This window comes from Pteropus vampyrus, unplaced genomic scaffold, assembly GCF_000151845.1.
Source record: "Pteropus vampyrus isolate Shadow unplaced genomic scaffold, Pvam_2.0 Scaffold149, whole genome shotgun sequence".
NCBI classification, from domain to species: domain Eukaryota; kingdom Metazoa; phylum Chordata; class Mammalia; order Chiroptera; family Pteropodidae; genus Pteropus; species Pteropus vampyrus.
In genome coordinates, this window is record NW_011888930.1 from 813779 (window position 1) to 837004 (window position 23226).

At 35.5% G+C, this 23226-nt stretch overlaps 1 protein-coding gene and 1 pseudogene across 3 annotated transcripts in view; one reads left to right on the forward strand and one right to left on the reverse strand.

Moving 5' to 3' along the window:
* ZFPM2 (zinc finger protein, FOG family member 2) overlaps nt 1–23226 on the forward strand; it is a 457642-nt gene that overhangs the window by 392091 nt on the left and 42325 nt on the right. The gene's annotated exons all lie outside the window — the stretch shown is intronic.
* Nucleotides 1250–20121, reverse strand: LOC105298301 (annotated as a pseudogene).

Genomic DNA, 23226 nt, shown 5'->3' on the forward strand with positions numbered 1-23226 from the left:
ATGATATGTCATTTGATTTACTTTTTAAAATATATTTTAAGTGTGAATGTTTATACATCTACCTATTTTTAGGTATTAATATTTTTCTCCAATCTAGTAAAATTTTAATATGCCACGATAGTTAAAATTTTAATGAGCTAAAATAGGAATCGAATCACAATGCAGATGCCAATATACCTATGGGCTAAAGTGAGATCTGTAAGTGTAGTGACCATCGAAGGAACATTTATATAAATAGAAGAAACCTCTGTAAACTTTTAGTATACTTCTGCGGCTTAGAGATTTAAAAACCTTTGCCACGTTAATCATCTCAGTATGAGTGGCTTTGACCTTGAGCCTCTGGTACACTTCAAGATAGTTTAATTTACAGTATTAACCTAGCCACAATAGATATCACATTCATAAGCAGCCAGTTTGGCATCCTTTGAAAAGTAAGCAGATAAAAATAAAGATTTTTTTCAATAGTTAGAACACAGGACAAGCAGTTGGCATTTATTAATTTCTTTCGTTTCTTCCACACTGTGGAATAAAATGCCGAGCATATTGATAATGTTTCAGACAAACCCATGAGTCATATTATCACCACTGCACAGACCCCCTAGAAACAGAGTAAGAAATTAATAAACACTTGAGAATTTATTGATGCTTGGGTTATTTATTGGATTTGCCAATGATTGGCTACACATGGAAGAATATTCCACAAGAATATTGTAATTTATTCTACAACTTCTTCACTACTTAAATATTTGAATTCTGTTTCTTACACGAAGACTATTTTTTCTACTAATACAATGTAAGTCCTTACAGACATTAGTTCTATAAGTAATATCTCTAATATTTTTAATTAACACCAGATGTAATATCAATCACTCTTCACACTGAATAATAAATTGATATAATCACTATTATTTTATTAATTCATTAATAGTCTGCATTTTGTCATTATTTCAAAGTTTTTTTCACACAAAACCCTTAATTTATTCAGCTAAAACGTGTGTATATGCACATATGAATTTGCATATAATTTAAGATGTACATAGACATGTTGAATTCCATCTATGGCCTTGTTTAGGTTCACAACTTCATACTTGGTAGACAAGGGGGTTTGTATGCATGACAGCCTTGAGCGCAAATTTGAGATTTCCTACCAAATTACCTTTACAGTTCACGTAGAGACAATGTGACCTACATATAACTTTCTGTTGTTGTTGTCAAATGATCCTTTTCAAAACATTTTCTTTTATAGTTCTTAACTAGCTAGGCATTGTACCATACCACTTTTGACGTCATCCGTGATGTCATGTGGGTGCCAGACATCAACACTGTAGCCTACAAACTGAGAAGTCGCTAGGATCTCTTTAATGGTTTCTGACAGATTTCTTGCCAAAGATCTGTACTTCGTCTGTCAGGAAATATTGACAATCTGACCAAAAGTGCTATTTTTTCACTGCGCTTAATGTTTTTCTTTCCATCTCTGGGTGGTTCCTTGAGGGTGTTGATAATCAGGGCAGAGGCAGAAGGTACCACTTCAGTCTGGGCCTGTCTGTTCTGCATTGTTGGTTCCATTGTAATCCTGACCCTTCTAGTCACTGGTTGCCCTGGCAAAGTTATCACCCCTTTTGGAGACAGACTCTAGGGACCGACCTTGGGTGCCAGGGGACGTGTAGTACCAGTTTCCCCACCGCTGCACCTTAGGTATATGACTGATCTTTTTGGGGTCAAACTTGGTTGACGTGGCCGAGGCAGCCGGTGTGGGATAAGAACAGACGTGAGACCACTGAAGAAATGTGCATCTTGGCCTCCTCAGATCAGAAAGTCCTTGCCATAACTTTTAAATATTAATCTTTTGTTGTAGAGAATGCTATCTTGTAAGCAAATATTATAATAATATTTCATGTATACATATATCTTCCATATAATTTTGCTCTGTTCCGTAGCACAGCCAAGACCCTAGAAAGATGAGAAAACAAACAAAAAGCAGCTAAATTTAAAAGTGGGTATACATTTCAATAGATGCAAATATAGATTTTGATTTAACTAAAAACTTACATACCTTGCGTTTTAGTCTAACACTTTATTATTAGAAGAGTCCTTCATATCTTCACTAAAAAGTCACATACTCTTAATTTAGGCACAATCTATATAGACTCATTATTTGGCTTCCCAGCTCACGTTGGATTAGAAAACAAAATGTTTGTCAGCAGCAGGAACGCTAGCAATATTGGGAACAAACAGCAAAAAAAAAAAAAGAAATCTCACGAAAGAAGTAAAAAATATAAGTGCCAAGTCCTTAATGAGTAGAGTGACTACCTAAAAACCCTTGAAAACCTTTGGGTTCTCAGCGCTTGCTTCAAATAATTCTGTTCTCCTACATCAGTTTAAAAAGAGAAAAGAAGATAATACTTTAGATTTTAGCAAGTTCCATTAAAGAATGGTCAAGTAACAACTTTTGGTTTTTATCATAGTAATTAATACAGATCAAACAACTCAGTTTGTTAAATTATAACAAATAAATTAAATTCAGTCGTAATCTTTTTTGCTCAGTTGTTCGATGCAAACTGTATATATCTTTGTGAGTACTTGAATTACACTAAAGTTTCTTCTGCTATTTCTAATGTTCAGTAATTTACTTAGGTTGTTCCCAGCTACTGAATATTCACATTTATAAGGTGGAATACACAAACATAGGGGGATGTGTACTTGGCTACAGAACCAGAGTTTCCCGTAACCTATTTCGGAGAAATATTCAGTTTGGATAAATTTTGCTTTGTTTTCCTGACAGAATAGTTTCGGCTATCCTGCTTGTTGATACCTTTGATTGCTTTTATATAAACAGTAAAAACACTTTGCAGCTATAGCTTTTCCAGGGCTCCTAGGCAGATATGCTTTTAATGGCTTCTTTCAAGTCTTCCTAGGAATGTTTCAGAAATGGTAGGCGAGAGGTTGGTGCATAAAAAGTCGACGGTTGTAAGGAGAGTACTGCCAGTACAAATAATGGATGTCACACTTTCAGGTCTATTTCAGAGAGGGTTGAATTTTTATGTTTCTCTCTGAGAGTTTTCTTCCATTTGACCCCCTTTTCTTTTCCCTGTATCCTCACCTAACCCTAGAAATTATTGTATTTGGCTTAAAATTACTGAAAAATGCTCCTTAATACTGGGGCAGTCTGGCTAATGGACTTAGGTCAAAATAATTGATCCTGAAGACAAGGAAATCCACCCAAATCCTATTTTTATGCTATTCTTAATTTCATTACATGCTTCACAGACACTCAAAGCTGGGTTCAGAAATGCCAACTATTACACAGCATTTAAATCCATTTGCCTCATATAGGTCTGTTGTGTAGGAAATAAAATATTTCACAAACACACTTTTATCTCCCTTTTCTCTGTCTCTTACAAAGGTTAAAGCATAGATAACTGGAGAAGAGAGATACAAAAAGAATTGTTCAACATAAATATGAGAGATACTGGTTAATGCCAACATAGTAGTGTTTTTTTCTAATGCAATATAGAGAATAAAGCAATAAAAAGATAATGGTAAATAATTTTCATAGCACAGAAATACACCCTAAAGCCAAATAACATTGTAAAAATAATAAAATTAGCTTTAATTATGGCTGTGCAATTCTATATTATTAAAATACCAGACAAGTCCAGCACACTAACGTATAAATATAATTATTTTAGAGTCATTGAAAATAGACAGAAAACAATTTCTTTATATTATGGAACTTAAGAAATACAGTAAAATGTTAAAATATTGTTCTATTTTGTTTGTTTATTCAATATATAGTTACTTCCTGGCTACTGTGTGCCAGATGTTCCCGTACGCCTGAAATCTGTGGGGGAATTTCTCCCCTTAGGACCTTACATCCCCAAAGGGGGAAAAAAGAAAAAAAAATACAAAACATATATACTTTGTTAAATGCTAAACTGTGTTATGGAGAAAAATAAAGCAGAGAGAAAAATTAAACACAGAGGTGTGAAATTTAAAATAAGATGGTGAGAGAAGACCTCACTGAGAAGGGGATGTTTGAGAAAATCTGAAGGAGCTGTTCATGCAGCTGTCTTAGGCAAGAATATTCCAGGGACAGAGGCAGGAGTGCTTTGACATGTCTGTGAACAGCAAGGTGGCCCAGAATGGCTGAACAGAATGGAGGAGGAGTGTAGCATATGAAGCCAGAGGACCGGCAGGGGAAGTAGAGGAAGAGCAGCCAGTGAGGTGAGTAGAATTCCAGGAGACTGTGCTGAGTGGAAGCCAAGGGAAGAAAGTGCTTCTAGGGGAAACTGTGTTCAATTTCTTCTTCTGATATTCAAGTAAGACAAGATCTAAGAAATGACTCTTGGACTTAGCAATATTTTTGGTGGTATTGACAAGATCAGTTTCCTATGGAAGTGGGAGTGAGCATCTATGGGCAAGTCCGATTGAGAAATAGCAAGCAGAGATGCCTATTTCGGGGAGTTTGGCTTTAAATGGGAGCAAAAAAATAAGAGCTGGTGGGGGTGGGGGGAAGTATTTTTTCTTGTTGTTATTGTTGTGGTGCAGAAGTTATGGTATATTTTCATGCTGGTGGAAATGATGCAGTTGAGACTGAAAAAAAAAAAACGATGTTTTCAGGAAATAGCAAAACAGCTAGCACCCAAGTTAGAGGGTGGCCTTAAATAAAGTATGTTCTGCATGTCCATAATAGTAGTTGTGAGAGCAGAGTATAAGGAAGGACACTGGCGCACATGGTGGAGTTGACGAGGAGGTAGAAACAAAGTCTGATTAGTACAATTTTCTTAGTGAAGAGGGAGCCAAGTTGAAAGAGAAGGAGTAGGAAATGGGTGCTAGAAAGTGAATGGACTAGGGAAATGGAATATGATTGCTCTGAAACACTACCAACCAATGCTACAGGTCATGAATTTTAAATGAGACAGTTAGGATTTGTTGTGTGTTTTTCTTCGGCTAGTCTACTGCTAGGTGTGCATGCAGAGTGGGTGGAAAGTTGGATTGTACATAGTTGGTGTTTTGCCAGACTAATCCAGTGAAGCAAGAAAGAGTGAGGGAGTAGAGGATATTTGCGAGGAAGAGCTCACGATGAAGGACACAGTGGTTAAGCTGGGTAAGCAGGAGAATAAGGACATGAAAGAATGAAAGACAATGGGGAAAAGGTGGCGATATCGAATTTTAGGTCCTAGTGAAGCGTTGGAATGAAAGTTCTATAAAGAGTGAATTAGAATAAAAGCGATGGTTTGAGAATGGGATGTGCAAATGTGAAAATATACAGGAGAAGGTCAAAATTATTGGCAATGAAAAGGCCTAGAGAATGAGTAGTTGGAGATAAGGTAGAGAGCAAGATCATTGGATGAGGGGAGGTCAGGGAATTAAGAGTTCCTATGATCATCTACCTGGATATTACGGATATTGCAGTCACCAAGAATTAAATCAGGAGAAAATGAGAAGATCCAGGAGCTAAGTTTTCAAGAAATGATGACTAGTGATGTGGAAATCTCTAAATGACCATGGCAAGCAGTGGTAGTATGATAATATGAAATTCAAGACATGTTTTTCATGTAGAGAAGAATAATGTGCTGTGATGGGTACCACATTCAGATCAAGTGATATGCAGTTCATGGGAGTAAAATCAGCTGCCACCCAAGAGTGAAGGAGCAAAGAGGCAGAGTGGATTTGTTGGAAATGTCACTGGAGTACCAGTGGAAGGATTTTTGAGAATTGGTAGAAGATGAGAGAGATGTCAGTCAGGCTGTATGGAGATTATTTTATGGGGGTGAGGGCCATGTGAGCCCTGCGCTTCTAGGAATAACTGATAAAAACAGATAAAAGTGACAATAAGATTAGTCCTTTTTTATCTTTGTTTTTGAATTGAGAGATAATTGACATATAACATTATCTTAATTTCATGTGTACAACATAATGATTTGATATTTGTACATATTGCAAAATGACCACCGCAATAAGTCTAAGTTAACGTCCATCACCATACAGGATTAGTTATGACTGTATGAGAACTCGGAGAATGGTGATGAGGCTCCGTGGTGTCAGTGAGGAAGAGTGTGGGGCTGGCCAAGAACATGCAGGGTCCCGGTCCCTTCAGTCCCCTAAGGGCGATATGGAAGGAAGGAAGAATAGTCTTATCTGAGACACTCAGATCTCTGGCTTCCTCTTGACTCCTTTTACCCAAATAGTGAACTAATTCTTAACGAAACAGGCCCTATGTGACTCTTCCATTCTGGTCCTTTATATACCAGCTCATTGGAGCAGAGGCTCACAACAAATGCTCTTGCTTTAAGTTAGTCTTGCAACTACCATAAAATAAGAATGAACATTATACCGCCCTCTTTCAACCATTTATTTTTAATGCGCACAATCCATAAGAACATATTTTTTTTTCCATCAGCCCAAGCTTCATATGGACAATACATTTTTTTTTTATCGTTCTCTCTTTAGTTCAAAGTGCTTTTTTCCCCCCAAAGAGAAACTGTGAAAAATAACAGGAGTATTTGAATTATTACTGAAAGAGCATATGGATTTTTTTACCCTTCAACATAGAACATCACTTTTAAGTCAAATTAAGTGAACCCCAAACCTTAAAAGCCATCATAAATATGCATGCGATAGACATACAAATAGACAAACTATGAAAATAATATTCTGATAGCTACCTCACTTTTTTTTTTTTTCTGACTCACCTACAGAGCTAGGATTGGGCACATGGAGGAACATGAACTTTCTCTTTTTCCTGGCATTTCACTGTTCTTTTTATGCTCCCTGTGGAAGTATCTACTCTTAAGAGTTAAGCCATGGGATGCAAAGTATGCTTGAGTACTTCTACTAATTTTAAGCAAGCAACACTCCTTCCCCCTGTTCACCCTATTTCCAGCACTAGGAACTCTGGTCCCACCTATGCCCTCAAATGGCCAGGATGTCTCTTAACTATAGTCATATATGCATTTAACACATTGGCGTTGCACTTCCCCTCAACACTAAGGATGTGATGTACATCGAAATAGGTTAAGTCCCTGTTCTCATAGAGGTTACTTTCTAGTCATAAACACAGCTACTAACAGATATACAATCACAAACCGAGTCCATCAGAGGAAAGAACAGGCCTTTAATGGCATATAAAGGTAAATACATCCAGACTGTGTGTGAGTTTCTGCGTGTGTGTGTGTGTGTGTGTGTGTGTGTGTGTGTGTGTGTGTGTTGGGGAAGGTCAAGGAAAGCTTTCTTGAAGAAGCAATAGTTGCCTGAGCTGAATTTGAAGAATGAATATAATTGAGTAGGTGTAAGGGGACATAGTCTAACCAGAGAGAACAGCATGTGTAAATGGCCTGTGGCAGTGAGTGACTTGTACATTTGAACATTTTAAAGAAGGCCAGTGTAGCAGGAATAAGAGAAATGACCTGGAGGCAGCCTGAGCACTATCATTATATACAGACAATTATATCCTGGTCATCTCACAACTTCATGTAGGAATCGTTTGCTCCGCCTCTTTGGCAGTTCTTGGCATGGTCAATCCCAATTATCTCAGCGATGTTGAGAACAATAAAAGTCATATATATGTTACATCTTAAGCATCCACAGAACTCTCTATCCAAGCAAGCTCTAGCTTTTCTTTTCATAATCAGCTAAATGTCACATCTCCATCTCAGCTACCTTAGTGTTTTATGTCCTTATACCATATAACCCTTACCAACTGTATTATAGTATTGGCTTTCTGTACTATGCTCATTTATAGAGACTGTAAATGAGGAATCCAGTACCTCACGGAGTGACTGCATAATAGTAAATTAGGTCAATATCCTGTTGTTTAATAAATGTTTTCTGACTTAACCATTTCAGATTCTTCAGATGAAGGCATCACACAGAACGTCTTGTTAGTCTATGTGCATGGACACCATCTCATGCATGTGTTAACTGAAATAAACAACAAACACAAATGTTTTAACTGTACTTAATAAGAAAATACATATGTGAAGGTATTTTGAAAAAAAAAAGATTAACTAAAGCAAAACAAATAACCAATGTGATCTTTAACTTATCTTTATATATTATAGTAAAATGTGGTTATTAAGCTATAACTTCAGAGAGCTGAGCTTTCAAGGGAGGGTATGTTTATTATCCAGGATTTGTCATCTATTAGGAATATTTTAGTTTGCTTAGCTTCTGAGAATTAAGATTTTTTTTTTAAAAAAAGGCTTAGTGTTGTAGAATTATCAACAGCTTTTTATTCATCCCAGGTGTGATTTTAATGTCCAATATGTACAGGAGAATAACAGTTCCATCTATTGAACTGTATAAATACCCAACCAAATAAAAATGATTATTTTAAAAGGAAACCTTGGAAATGTAAGGGTCATATACTAAAAATATCCTTTGTCCCCTCGGGTGTCTCTGGGTAAATGACTACTCAGTGTCTTATTAGAAGGAGGTCTTTGCATTCCATCACACAGCAAAGTTTTGGAGTCTCTAGTGTGCCGGAAAAAAACTTTTTGACCCAATTGTTGGGAATTTTACAGCTCTTTTCAAAACAAAGCGGAGTCATAGTAGAATGATAGCATTCCCAATGTATTTATGCTATGGATATTTGGGGAAAATATGTCATTGGTAACTGCCATTACTTAATTTTAACTGTTTAAGTTTGAACTTTCAATTGGAACATTAAACACTTTCTGGTTAGCATTCCCCATTGTATAAAATGTCAAGGTAACAACAATTGCTCATTTTAAATGTTCTTGTTTTATTTTATTAGCATACAGCTACTAGTCATAAGTTATTGTTTTTAAGAAATGCTCTGAAAATATGTGGCAGAATATGTTCTCTTGGTATATGTGTTTATATACATATATAAGTATAGTACATATATACACATTAAGAGAATACATATTCGTGTGTGTGTGTGTGTGTGTGTGTGTGTGTGTGTGTGTGTGTATCTCGTATAACTATAAAGAGTGAAGGCTTTTTTGTCGTTCTTCTTTTTGGTGAATTTTGATCCATTGGGATAGCAAATCTGATCCCAAACCTCAGTTCTTTAGCAATGAACATTCAAACCTAAATAAGAAACACTGCCTGTTACCCTTGGTTAAGCTGACACAGTCTGTAGGTTGATCCAAGAGAACCATGCTTGTTATTGCAGGTATAAAATATCACCTTAAAGAAATTTTCAATTTGCCTTACCATTCCTGGACTAGAACTAAAAATGTTATAAAACTAATAATTGTGTAAAATAATACTATGTTCAAAACATTTTGTTATTTTTCTCTGAAATATATGGATGCTTGAATGAACTCAAAGGTACTGTGACAGAGGAAAAAAAAAACTTTAAATAGCAATTAAGGCATTATTTTCTTATTTCAGCATATAAAGACAAGGAAATGTAATGGTTTTAATAATTAAGGATGCAGACTAATGCACACATTTTTCAGTACTAATAAAAACTTCCTGTTATCATCTCTTTTTTAAGAATGAAGAAGGCATTTCCTTAATGCACTTCACTGATTCTCTTGCCAGCTCTGTTTAGGCTCAGAGTTTGATAATAATATTTCCAAATTGTAAAAATAAAAAAAAAATAGCATAAAAAGTGATTTCAGTCCAACTTTCCAAATCAGTTAACCCAAAGGTTAAGTGCTACTGCACTTGACCTAAGAGAGAGTTTGGTCCCCTTTTATAAGACCTGAGTGTAAAGAATAAAGAAAGCATTTTTCTTCTTCCCTCTTTTAAAGAAGCCACATGTAATGTTCTCTGAGTTAAGTTTTACCATTCATAATGAATGCAGCCTCGCCATTCAAATGCGACCATAAGTACACAGAAGATAAGAATTTAATTAAATGTAGATTAAAACCAAACAGGAAAACACACTAGCTGATAATTTTATCCCATCCTCTGGCCATATTTTTTATACTTCCTTCTTGTTCTTCTTTGGGCTATAGCTTATCAACATGCCGATAGTACCATAACTCATTACATCTGATGGTGCAGCAGAAATATGCAGGCTCTGTGCTTGGATTTCCAAGGCACTTAAAATGCAAAGCATGTAAATGTCTCTGTTAAATATACTAGTGTGGTAACACTGGTGAAAAGGAAGTGATTCTGAAGAAATTCTTAAACCTCTCACAAGATGCGTTAGTATTGCATAGTAGCAAATGGAATTTTCAAAGTGGAACCAATTCATGTACGCATACGTATGTGATATGTCTTAATTTTTTGAGATTAAACTCCTTTAGCAGTTGTCAACTTTGAGTGCCAATCAACTTGCTTAGTTTACTTCAATGTATGGAGAGTTTGGTACATAGGCATTTATATCTCTTTATAGAGGAACGGTGGTTTTTATTTTTTTTCATTGTTTACCATAATTAATAACACATTATCTTTGTGCTTAAATGTTGCTCTCATTAATCTTAAATAAAACTCTCCCTAAATGATCTCCTATTATTTAATCTGAATCTATTGAGATTGTGAAGGTAGAGGCCATAAGACATCAGTGATAAAAGTCTGAAGGGGCAGAGGCTTTCATTATTAAGACAGTATATATTATGCTTAGTCAGTTTAATCTAAATTTTTTTCTAGTAATTCTTTTTATCATCATATAAATAGGCAGTGATCAGTTAGAAAAAATCTTGGTCATTGTAAAGGAAGGCTCTAGACCAAACAAAATAATTTTAAAATCAAAAAGAGAATACGTATTGGATCTGTTAATTAAATATTAGGCTAAGGTTTACAATGCCAATGTATCCTTCAGTGTGCAATCTTGTTTTTTTAAGCATAACAGAATCACTTATATGTTTGCATTCTCTGTATCTAAAACTAGGAGCCCTAAGTAGTGTAAAACATTTTTTTAAGCTAGCATAAAACTGAGGAAATTCTTTTTTTTAAAGGAAAATAATTGGTTGCTTTTTTTTCCTGGCAGTGGGCTGTTTAGTTCACACTAATTGATAGAGTTTTTCAATTAAAATCTCAAAAAATGATTTAGGTTTTTTATCTTTAATGCAATTTTAAAGTTCTTGATGGTTTGAAGTACTAAGCTAATAGTACCAATTTCTCTACATTGTCATATGATCACTTTGCACTCAAGTTGATATAATATGATGATGCATTGACATGGCTGCCGATTTTGCCTTTAGGAATAATTAACTCAGTTCTCAAAGGTACCAAAAATTTCACCATCTGAAGAAACAATGTTTAAAAGAGTGAACCTTATATTTTCTTGCCATTTAATTCACTTGGAAAAATAAGAGTCACAGTATAGACGTAAGTTAAAGTGCCGATACTAACTGGACTTAGTGGCTTTATTCAGACAGCTGGAGACATTGCTGAGGCGTCAGTAACATTCTCTATCAACTCATTTTCCTTTGGTCCCCTTTTCATACATTAGTTTCAATGGTGATATGAAGAAGGAACAAAATAAAATTACAGAAAGGAAAACCGAAGTGCAAAATGGAGGAACATATTTTGAGATTTTGAAAGAACACATTTAAAATGCCTTTGTTTACTAAAAATTTTTAAATGTAGAAATATTTTTAAAAACTCACCAAGTAGTCTGCATATATCTGTGTAATGTATAGGAGGTACAATTATTAGTCTCTAGAGCATTCTAGGAACATGATATTTTAAACAAACAAACAAACAAACCTCCCTGGTGTGCCATGAGAACAGAAAGAGAATTCTTTAGACTAGTAAATTCTAGTTAAGTCTAGTAAATTCTTTTCTTTTATCAAACATGTATTTAAGGGCAAAATGAGAAGAATGTTTCTCAAAAATTCGCTTACTTTGCAGGCTCCAGTCCACCTTAGACTGTTTTCCTTTAAGAATCCCGAAGAAACTTTGAGAACCCCCTGCACACCATGCAGAACACTTATAGTACATCCTGGTCATGGTTGTGTTTTTCTCTCTAGCACTGCGAACTCTTTAAGAGCGGTGACAGAAAGAAATCTAACAATGGGCAGTGAACACACGATGCAATATATATATTCCTTATTGTTGAATTGTACATCTGAAATTTACTGGATTTCATTAACAAATGTCCCCATTAAAAAAAAAAAAAAAGCAATCCTCTATGCTGTGCCAAAAGAAAGGGAGGCAGAGAGGAATTTAGCTATCCAGGAAAATGCTATTCTATTATCTTTAATATTTTATCAGGCTGGAAACGATTCCAGTTTCAGAAGAATTAAGAATTTGAGCATAATAAATATTTTAAGGAGAAAAATATGGAGCTAAGGGTATGCAAGATTTCTCCTTGGCCACATCGATGAGTGTCAATGACAGAAAACAACGAGAAATTTGTATTTGGTAATGCTTTGCCAAGGGCACAACAAAGAAAAAAATGAACTAATATTTATTGACTGCCTACTGTGTGATGAGATTTCATATATCATTTAATTAAAAATTTTATTTAAAAAAACCTGTAGTCTGAATGGTCCACATCTTGCGGATGTAAAAACTGCATCTCAGATTGTGTAATTTACCTACCATCAAAGAGAGCAGAGATCTGTCTCGGTAGCATCTGTACTTGTCTCTGTACAGACTGCAGAGAGTATGGTTTTAGTTCACTGTACGTGTATTTTATCTGAAATGAAATTGCCTTATTTAATTATTTGAAAAAAAGTACCTTACAAGCTACTGTATACTAAAAGTCTGTTTTTAAATTTTATTTAAAAAGTACATAAAATTGTGATCTTTAAATCAATATAATTCAAGGAAAATGAAATTAGATTAGTATAGCAACATCTTAGAGGAAATTATAAAATCAATGCATATAAGTGTTAGGAAGTCACTTCCGTCACGATTTTATTGCGGTGCTTGAGAGATTAGGAATTTTACTCCATTCACCATATGTGTCTATGTTGACAATGGATCTTTGGTTACCACCTTTTGTTCTCTTACAGCTGAAATAAGCAAGAGTAGTGCTCAGAGTCTGTTTCAGAACAACACTGGCAGAGCACAACCAATTTTGCCAAGAGGGAAACTGGTGAAATCTATCTTAGAAGCAACAGTGACATTTTAAATTAAATATAAGGAAAAAAATAAATGTAAATGTAAGAAATCCATTTTAAGGAGAAACATACAAAAAGGATTTTTATAAATACAAGCTTACCTTGGAATAAAGCTCTTAAGGAGAGCTTCAACCACCCATGATATTTTAACTCTAGCCTTTGTCTGAGGGAGAGTGTATTCTCATCAGGCTATGTAATAACTGAATTATTGGTTAAGTCTGCAGACTTTTAAGTGAATGCAAGGTAGATTTTCCAGTCAGATTTGGTAATTTCTTCAAAGTATTCTCTATGTCAGTCGGGGGCAAATAGGGAAAAGCGAAGAAGGAAAATGTTTCCCTACTATAATCATACCATACAGACTCTACCTTTTTACTAGTGCTCGAAAGTACAAATTTGATTTATTTCCACCTTTCCGAATTGTGTTATTACACAAGAAAACCAAAATAGACTGCAAGAGTCTGCATAGCCAGGAAGAAATTATGTCTCAAATAATTAAATAAAAATAATTGTAACCGAGACTAGAAGTTAACATATTATTAAAATATTTCTGTTAATGGGTAGTTTGAGTCATCTCATGGCAGTGGCAAAATTGGAAGTCAGATTGTAATGAATGCATGTTACAGCATTAAACAATAACACATTCTTCCCGGGAAAATGAAAATGACAGGTGTAGCCATTGATGCTTCAAGCATATACTCTGACCTCAAGACTTGCAATCTGCTACAGTCTGTAGAGCACATACTGTGGAGTCAGAATTGTGCTGAGAAAGAGAAGGACTGGAAAATGGTTTATAGGAAATTCATCTTATTTACTGAAAAATATGTATTTCAATGTCTTATGGAGATAACATTCTAAAAATAAAATGGAAATGAACATCTCCCTGACTGCTTACTTCTCTTCCTCATTTTCTTAAGCACAAAAAGAGGTTTATGAGTGATGGAGGCTATATTTATATAGCTTTTTAAATGGATGATGCTGTGGTGTTTGACTTTAGGTAGATTTAAAAAAAAAAGTTCTTGCAGCTCAGTGTCTTCAAGTTATATTCAAAACTAGATTCTTGCTGCATTTTTTTTTTATTTAAATGGTTTGCCTTGCTGATCAGTGCTCATAGATTTCAGGATGATGCAGAAGATGAAAATAAAACTAGCATTAGTTGAATTCATATTTCTGAAATTCATTCGTTGTTACATTTTGTAGTTCGCTACAGATCATTACTTTGTGCTTGGGTTTGCTCATATTTCCAATTTTGTCTAATTCTGAGTCGCAATTTTTACATTATAACTCATTGAAGATTTTATTTTTTTTCATTTCTGTAACCATTATTTGAACCATAAAAAACTGCATTACTGTATTCATAACATACTGCTCATGTGACAGTTTTTGAACTTTAATATTCTTTTCTGTAATGTGCCGGCTTAGCAGCCTATAAAAGAGACATATTGTTTGTAATGTTTCTTACCCACAACAAATGATGTGATCCTGGGGTTTATGAAATGGCAGTAGTTTTCTAAATTTGTGATTCTTCTGTGTTCCGTCGTCAAGAACAGTTGTACATCTGCTCAGCACAGACTTTCCGAGACTATGAACTTTAATTGAGGAAAAATAATGAGGGTTCAGGGACTACTGATATGGAGTCGGTTGCGAAGCAGGTGCCCTGCTGCCAGATCAATGGATTATTTACTCCATTGTCACAAACAGGAAACAGTTGGTTGTTTGTGGTGACTACACGCATATTTTAAAACCTGTGTACATATTTTCTCCTTCCTTCTCAACGTAGAACATTTTAAATAGTGCTTAGTTTATGATTTAACATAACTATATAGAATAAGTAAATAACTCTCGTTCTATTTTAATAATTAACCACTTTGAAAAATAACTTTTAAGAGTGATTTCAGAAACATGCAACATCATATGAGCTTCCAGCTCTTGCCTCTCCATCGGTATGGTGGCAGTCATAAACCCTCTATATGATTGTCTAAATAATTTTCTGCCTCTTTATAGACGTTAAAGGCAGGCAACCTTTTTTTTCTTTTTTCTTTTCCCTAAATACATAGAGAAATCTAAACTGTAAAGTGTAAATAGTTTTAGAATTTCATCAGGACACCCTAAAAGTTTATCCAGGTTTTTCAAAACACTGGCATAGAATTTTCTCATGCTATAATTGGGAGGTTGAGGGGGCTGGGGCGTGGGGTGGCGGGGGCGCAAAGCTCAGAAGTCTTTTCTAAGTGCATAATGCAAGCACGTAGGGCTTTCAGAAGCCATCTGATGTCTGAGTGTGTTGGAACCATCTCCGACACACCTGAGCAGGACCAACCTAAGAGGCGAGGGTCACCGCAAGAGGAGCGTACTCCTCCCTCAGCGCTCCTCATTAGCAAACCAAACAAAAGGCTGTGAGATGCCTGGAATTAACTGCAGTCTCCACCATGACAAGTGACTTTTTGTGTTACATAATGATATGCTAGGAATTTAAATCCTAGGTTCTAGAGATCAGTGGTTTAAATTCTAATGATGGGTTTCGTGGCATGAAAGTCCGGCTTTTAACACTTGGAGGTTACAGACAGTAGGAACCACGCCATAAACTTTGTACAGGGCGCCCGCTCACGCACGGCCCCTTCGAACGCTCCAGGAGTTCATGCGAGCCTGGTCTCTCCACCCCAAATGTGATCATTGAACCCATTCTCGGAAAAATCTTCATTTTTACCATAAATGTCTCTTAATTCCTTTTGGAATTGGGATTACTACTGGAAGTCTGAATTATGCTGGAAACAACTATTACCAGAGAAAAACAAACTTAAGAAAAAGAAGCTTGAAGTTTTAAAATGCAAATGATTGAGCCTAAATCCATTAAATAATCAGTAATTTCAAAGTACATTTAACTAAAGTATACTTGACAATCTAATGAATCTGCCTTTAAGTTTGAAGACACTCTGGTAAAAATAATAAATTTTTCTTGTTAACTATATATTTATTGCTATATGATATAATAATATACCAGTGCATCTTTCCCACCACAAAATGGTGACAAAAATTAAATACGGATATAAAAACAGTACTTCCATTTCCATATTTAATGATAGTATTAAAATACTTTAATACTATTCATACCAAATAATTGCTACTAGTTAAGTGTGTCATTCTTTAAGTGAGGATTAAGTTTTATACAGATGCTTCAGCAAATGTTTATGCTCAGTATGGGTCTTGTAACATTGTTAGCATTTCTACCATGCTGTTATATATTTTAAGAATACTGTACTTCTGTTTAGATTTTTAATTCATGCTTACTAAATATTACATGCAAGTAGTCACTGCTTACTATTTTTCTCTGTTACTAATTATAATAATAAATGTAGTTTTCATAGTAAAATTGAGTTTCCCATCAGTGCTGTAGGAATAGGCAAAATGAAATTTACTTTTTGTCCAGTGAGGTAGATGGGGGTTGTTACTTTAGCATCAACTTAATTTCCTTTGAGTCCAAAAGCTAGAATGGGAGTCAGGTAAAATTACATTTGTGAACAATGAAATGTGTGGTTGCTTTATTTCTATCAACAAAAGGCTTAAATTAAATGATAATTGAATTATTTAATTTATGAGCAAATATTCAACTGGCTTTATAAAGAATTTCTTAGGTCTGCTGTCTTGAAAATATGTAGCATCAGAAGTAGAATTACCCATTCATAAATCTATGCTTTACTCTAGACAGCAGGAAGTACTAAGTTCAAGCTTCCACGTTCTGTTACACCATGTGGAGACAAAAGGTGTGAAATGAAGTGACATCAATGAAAATTCTCCGAATAAAAGACATCAGGGGTAAAGTCTTTGTCTAGGACTCCTGATCTCTAGAAATGAGTACTGTACCTAAATTTCTTGTTATGTGACCTGCCCTTCTCAACTGAATCTAATTTTTCAAAAAGAATGTAAGAAATCTGAATTGTAAGAGAAGAGTGGCAATGACTTACTTTTTCTATCCATGGAGATAAAGGCTGCGATATCCCCCTTCCCCGCCCCTTTTTAACACAGATGTGTCTGAGGGATAACAGAGAGCCAAATGAAGACATGAATTATAAACCCAAATATAACTGTTGCAAAATTGGCCCTAGCCTTAGGAAATCTGAGTAACTATTGTTAGGAGGATTTTTGTAATGAGTGAACAAGACTGCCATTGATACAGACCTTCAGTGTGTCTGCTTTCCTGCACTTTGTGATGGTCAGGAGAAATTCAGTGTGTGTGTGTGTGTGTGTGTGTGTCCACACGCGCAAGCATGCACACGTGAATATGCCTGGGTGTGTGTTATTGTTGTTTTAATAATTGGAGCAGCAGTCTCAGAAGAAACTGGAAAGGCTAACTATTTTCAGGAAGATATTTAGTTGAATGAAAATGTGGCAAAATACTGAAACCTTTGTTGTCTTGAAAATGAAACTTGATTTTCTAGGAAAAAATATATATATAAGAATAAAAATCTTGAGACTTCATAATGATTTTATTGACAGTAAAAAATTATTTTCCAACTGAAGTTTTGAGTCTACAATAAAACCTTTATGTCAAAAATTACCCTAATGCAAGGAAATTAAAGGATGCTGCAAGCCTTTCAGAAATGCCATTTTCAGAATACCTTCTGATGATTATTGGTCTCTTTTTTCTGTAAAGTTCTATAGAGAATATATTTTAATTAGCTTCCACTTGATACTACTTCATACACACGGCCCAACTCTGACCCAATGTCTGATCATATAGAATACATTACAAAAGAACTGGTCATTTGAGTGCTTTAATATAGCTTTGTATTAATGTCAGACATCATTTAGACAAGGCATTAAAAGTGTTATTTTAATGAAGGAAACGTGTTGGGTAAAAGAGGCTTAATCTTTATAGGAAGAACAATTTCAATTAGCTCTAAAATATTAATTTGTTCGTACAACTATATACTCTAATGTATTTGGCTACAAAACATCTTATGAATAATACATGCTAGAATCCACTTGTCTTATTGATGTAACTAATACTGCCTTTAAAAACAAGGGTTGCTAATTTTATAACCTCCACGAATCAGTTAAAATAAAAAAAATAAGTTTTAAAAATTCAACCATTTTTAATGTCGAAGGCTTTTTCTCTACCCCCTTCCCCCAAAGTAATTTGTAAGGTTATAAATAAAATATGCAATCTCCAGCTAGTGAGATATTGAATAGGTTTTAAACATGATATGGCTATCTGTCTTAAAGTTTTAAGGGCATTCTTATTTATTTGTTTACATGGCGAGTATAAGATATTCTCCCTGGAAACAATTTGTCTCACTGTGGAAAATGTGAAAATATGAGAACAAAAATAACTGCATACCTTAATCCTACTATTGTGTTTCCGGGAACTAAAAATGCTGCTGTTCTGGCTTTTACTCTCCTTGAATATCTCCCTGTGGCCTTATCTCTCTGTTGCGCTGGCTGTTTATTGCAACATCTTGGCATTGGTTTTCATGGCTGTGCATGTGGCCGTACCTTAAGGTGAGTAAGAGTCACATAGGTAAAAAACCTGTAGCCCTTTTGAAAATATGCTGTTTGTCCCTGAAGCTAAGCAAAAGTCGGGGATTGCTTCGTAGACTTCTCAGGGGCTGCCTACACGAAGCAGAACATGGGCGGCTCTAAAACACTTGAACGCTGTACACCGACATGGCACACTTGTCTCCTGGCTTGGACGGCTTCAAAGTTCCTGTTACACAACAGCAAAGCAGCTGGAGAAAGAATGTAAACCTCTGCTGGCCAAGGAAAGGTTTCCTGCATCCTGACAAATGCCCCTAAACAGACTAACAAAGTAGGAACGATGGCTTTCCTATGGGTAGGCCTGAAAAGCATACATCGTCTTCTATGACTCTCATTATCATCAGTGCCATTGGTCACATTTAGTCTGATTAATTCTCATGTAAATGAAAACTAGATTTATTTTAATATAATTCCTGTGTAATGGAAGACTGGAAGGGAAAAAGTGCTGAGTTTCATAGCAAAGCCAAGCCACACAAATGCAGTTTTTCAACTAGGTAAAAGAGGCTTTTGTAGTAGATTTCATGCAGCAGTTGGCATTGGCAGTATTGCAAAAAGAGATGTATTCTGTTGTGCTCTGTTTGATCAAGTGCTAAACCCGTGTGATCAATAGAGAGACAGATGTCGGGTGCAGATGGCGATGCCGTGATACCTGGGGCAGCGCGGGCCTGCCAGAATGACAGAATGGGAACAGGGAAGAGCAGCAATGCAACAGAATGTGACAAATGAAATTAGGGTTTATACTAGTCGATAATTTACAGCTAATACAAAGTGACAGAATTTTTCAGTACCCAGTATATTTTACTTCCAGTAATGCTATAGCCAATAAAGGCATATTTCACGCAACATAATAAAATGAAAGCTGTGGGGAAATATAGTCCAACCATTTTTATTATGTTACAACTTTTAAAATTGATCCCTGAGAGAATACTAATAGCATGCAAGTCTTGTTAGAGTGACGTCTAAAGGCATTTTATCTCCAAATTTATAGCAGCCCCTCATTGCATATTAGACTGGACTCATAAGTTGAAGACATCACTCTAGTGAGCAAAATGCATATGCTTTGCTTTAAAATATATTATTAAATACTCTTTAAGTTTGTTTATAAAATTATAAAAACAATTATTAATTTCAACATACTAAATAAAGACTTTAATTTTCTATATTAATGGGAATGTTTAAGTAGTCACTTGTGTAATTAAAAATAAAAATCTAAACACATGGTAAAATTTTTTTTTCACCATACTCTAAGCCAGAAGCCATAGTCAATATATTTGAAATATGGTTTATGACTATATTTCAAAATACATTGATAAATACTTTGAAGTGACAACTTTCACGGTAATGGTTAGTGAATCTGTTGATGTCCTTTTGTGACTTAGCCAAATTCCACATATTCTTGAACACACACACACACACACACACACACACACACACACACAGAGGCTGCAGTGACCTGCTACCAGTCTGGGAGAGGTATAGGGCGCATGAGCAGCAATCACCTCAGCTAACCTATGTGGTGAGCTCTTTCCTTGTTATTCTGTTCTTTCTTCTGTTTCTCCTCCTCCTCTGGGCTTCTGGTGCTCTGAGGCTGTGCCATTTCTTCTGCAAAACATAACTTCATAGAACTGCTTGTCTGCCTGGAATCTCTCACCCTGTCCACTCCCCCTTTATTCAAGTATTCACTGAGCAGTAGAATCCTAGTAGCCTTTCCCAGGGTTTTTGTCACCATACCCAAGTGAAACGCTAGAGCTGGAATGCCCACAATCAGGGATGGTCTGATGGAAGGCACCTTGGAGAGTACAAGAGTTTCCTAACGCTTGCACGGTACAGTCATGAACAAGACCCATGGTAACCTATGACACTGGCAAATGCTTAATAATAATAGTAGGAGATAATCCATGCCTTTAACACTGTTTCCTAAATGCCTGCTGTCTAGATACAAATGAAGACCCAAGACATATTCTTCAGTGGCAAAAATCACCAACATTTTTCACTGGCTCAAGTGGGAACATTTATGAACCATGGCGTTGTTTGAAGGGGACGACATCATGATGCTCAATGCAGTTCTGAAAATTTGGGGAATCTTACCTATTGGAAGTAATACTTAGCAGTGGAAACTCACACACACACACACACACACACACACACACACACACACACACACTGTTTACTCTGCATAACAATAACAGTTACTTTATATAACAACTAGGCTAAATTATACCTATTATCCATAGCTATGTCAGAATTCAAGCTAATTTTAGTTTAGATATAGGTGAACCCAGGGCTCTAAAATTTATAATTATTAATAGTAACATAACAATAGTATTCTAGACATTTCAACAGATTATGCTTTTCAGTTTACTAATTCAGTTGTTCATACTATTTTAACAACAACAAAAACTCCTTGCTTAATTTTTTAGGAGACTCGTGAAATTTTAGTAACATATTGATCAAAAACCCTAACTAGACTTTTAATAAAGGAGACCAGTTTCAATGTGCAATGTCCTTAGTTATTCTAACCTACCAAATATGAGAGCTGTTACAGAAAGCATTTTTAATTCTGAAGACTCATACAGAGAGTATGCCTCAGGTTGTTGGCTTATTACAATATAAATGGATCATTCATTTTTGGAAGACATCCACAGCTGCCCCCACAATCATTATAGGAAACTCATGCTTGAAAGTAAAGGCCTTCCTGCTCTGTGTTAACAAGCATTTCTTTATTTGGATCACGACATTTCCTTCCAAAGATGTCTTTAATATGCCATTTCATAGGACCTGGTTAGAGATTAGCAAGTTCATAAGATATTTAACTAGATTCTTAGCTTTATGTAGCACCATTTCACACATAACGAACGATGAGTAAGTTTAGGCTCACAGAAAACCATTTCATTTCATTTGCAAGCTCTAAAAAGTCACCTGGAGTTGTCTCATGATAGTAGCATTTATTGGCATTCTCACTTTCCTCCATCTGTCAATTTGTCTTTGAACCAGTTGAAAGGAACCAAAGTACCAGCCTTTTAATTTTAAAGGTGAAGAAAGTGAGGCCCAGAAAATTTAGATGGATTTCACACACACAGTAGCACAGGCTGTATCAGAATCCAGTTCTCGACTTTGCCATCATGGCTGAAGTTAGACTAGCCGACTTGGGTTCTTTTACCAGGGCAAGACTGCTCTCCACAATATTAGCCTCATACATTCTTCATGAGTCAACTCAAATCCCATCTCTTTTCCTAAGGCTTCCCCAACTACTGTTGGCATAATGATTTTCTACTCCCCTAAACTCCTGTAACGAGTGATGTCTGTATAACCATACGATCCCCAGAATAGTCCCAGGAAGTAGGAGCTATTATCCCATTTTAAAGAAAAATGAACTGAGGCTCAGAGAGAATAAACAATTACCCCAAGTAACATAGCTTAAGAATGACCAAATTATAGTAGAAGACACAACACAATTTGTCATCTTGACAACCTTTTAAAATGTACTGTTATGCCATATTATCTCAGTTTCACCTGCCACTATGACAGAGGTCTTTTAAAGATGAGGTAAGTCTTCAAGGACATACTTCTATGCATGTCATGAACATTTTGTATGCAAGTATCCACTGGCATCTCAGTATATCGTTGCAGTGGGATCTAAGGCTTGCCTAAGAGTCGAGTATCATGGGACAGGAGAGAATACTGCCACCCTTCTTTTGTGAGTACAGGCTGAGCACTTGCAGGGAGCAGTCCATGTATTCTGTCAGCCACCGTGCTCCACATTGCCTTGATCACAGTGTGTGGTCCATGAATAGAGGCTGAGTAAAAAGCTGAATAAATTAATGATGAAAATGATCTCTTACTTGCCACCTTATTTTTTTGCTACCTAATCTAACCAGATAATACTGGCTTATAAATTACTATTTCAGGAATAGAGTAAATCAGTTAGACTGTGCCTGGAAATTATTTTTTCCCATTTTTCTAAGTTACTGCTCATTTTATAAATATACAAACCATGCATTTAGCCATAAAGGGGTTCAGGAAAATTCCATGATGCTCCAAGAATGCAGGACTGAGCATTTCCACTTATGCATTGCTAATGCCTCTTTGGCCTCAAGATAACTTGACCCATTGATTTGTATAAAAATATCTATTTCTCTGAATTCCCTTACAAACCTTTGTATATTACTTCTCTAAATAATATATTTAATTCAGAAACGTACAGGGCAATGGAATGCAAGATTCTTTACAGACTTTAACAGTATGAACCTTTCGTAAAATGTTATAGGGAGTTTGATTTAAAAAAAAAGTGATACCAAAAATGTAAATTTTATTATTTGATCCCCAGCAATAAAGTGGAAACTCAATTCATTAGTATAAGGACTGAAGCAAATAAATGCAATGAAATCGATGAATATAGTATAGGAGAAACATTTCAGAAACTCTTTGTACGAAAATGTAAGTAGTGGATTCTTTGAGTGCTGCTCCTTCCCATAAAACATATGAATTTTATGTGTTAATGCATGGCCTTTCAAAAGTCCCTTTGAAAATCAATTATACTGCCATATGTGTTCATGACCTATTCAAGAATATGTGTCTAATAATATTAGTTCCAAGATGGTGCAAGGTCTTAAAATGAAATATTTAACTTTTCATACTTCAATAAAATTGTTAGTACTCTGATTGAGTGACAGACAGCACACTGATTTTTTTTTTTTTTTTT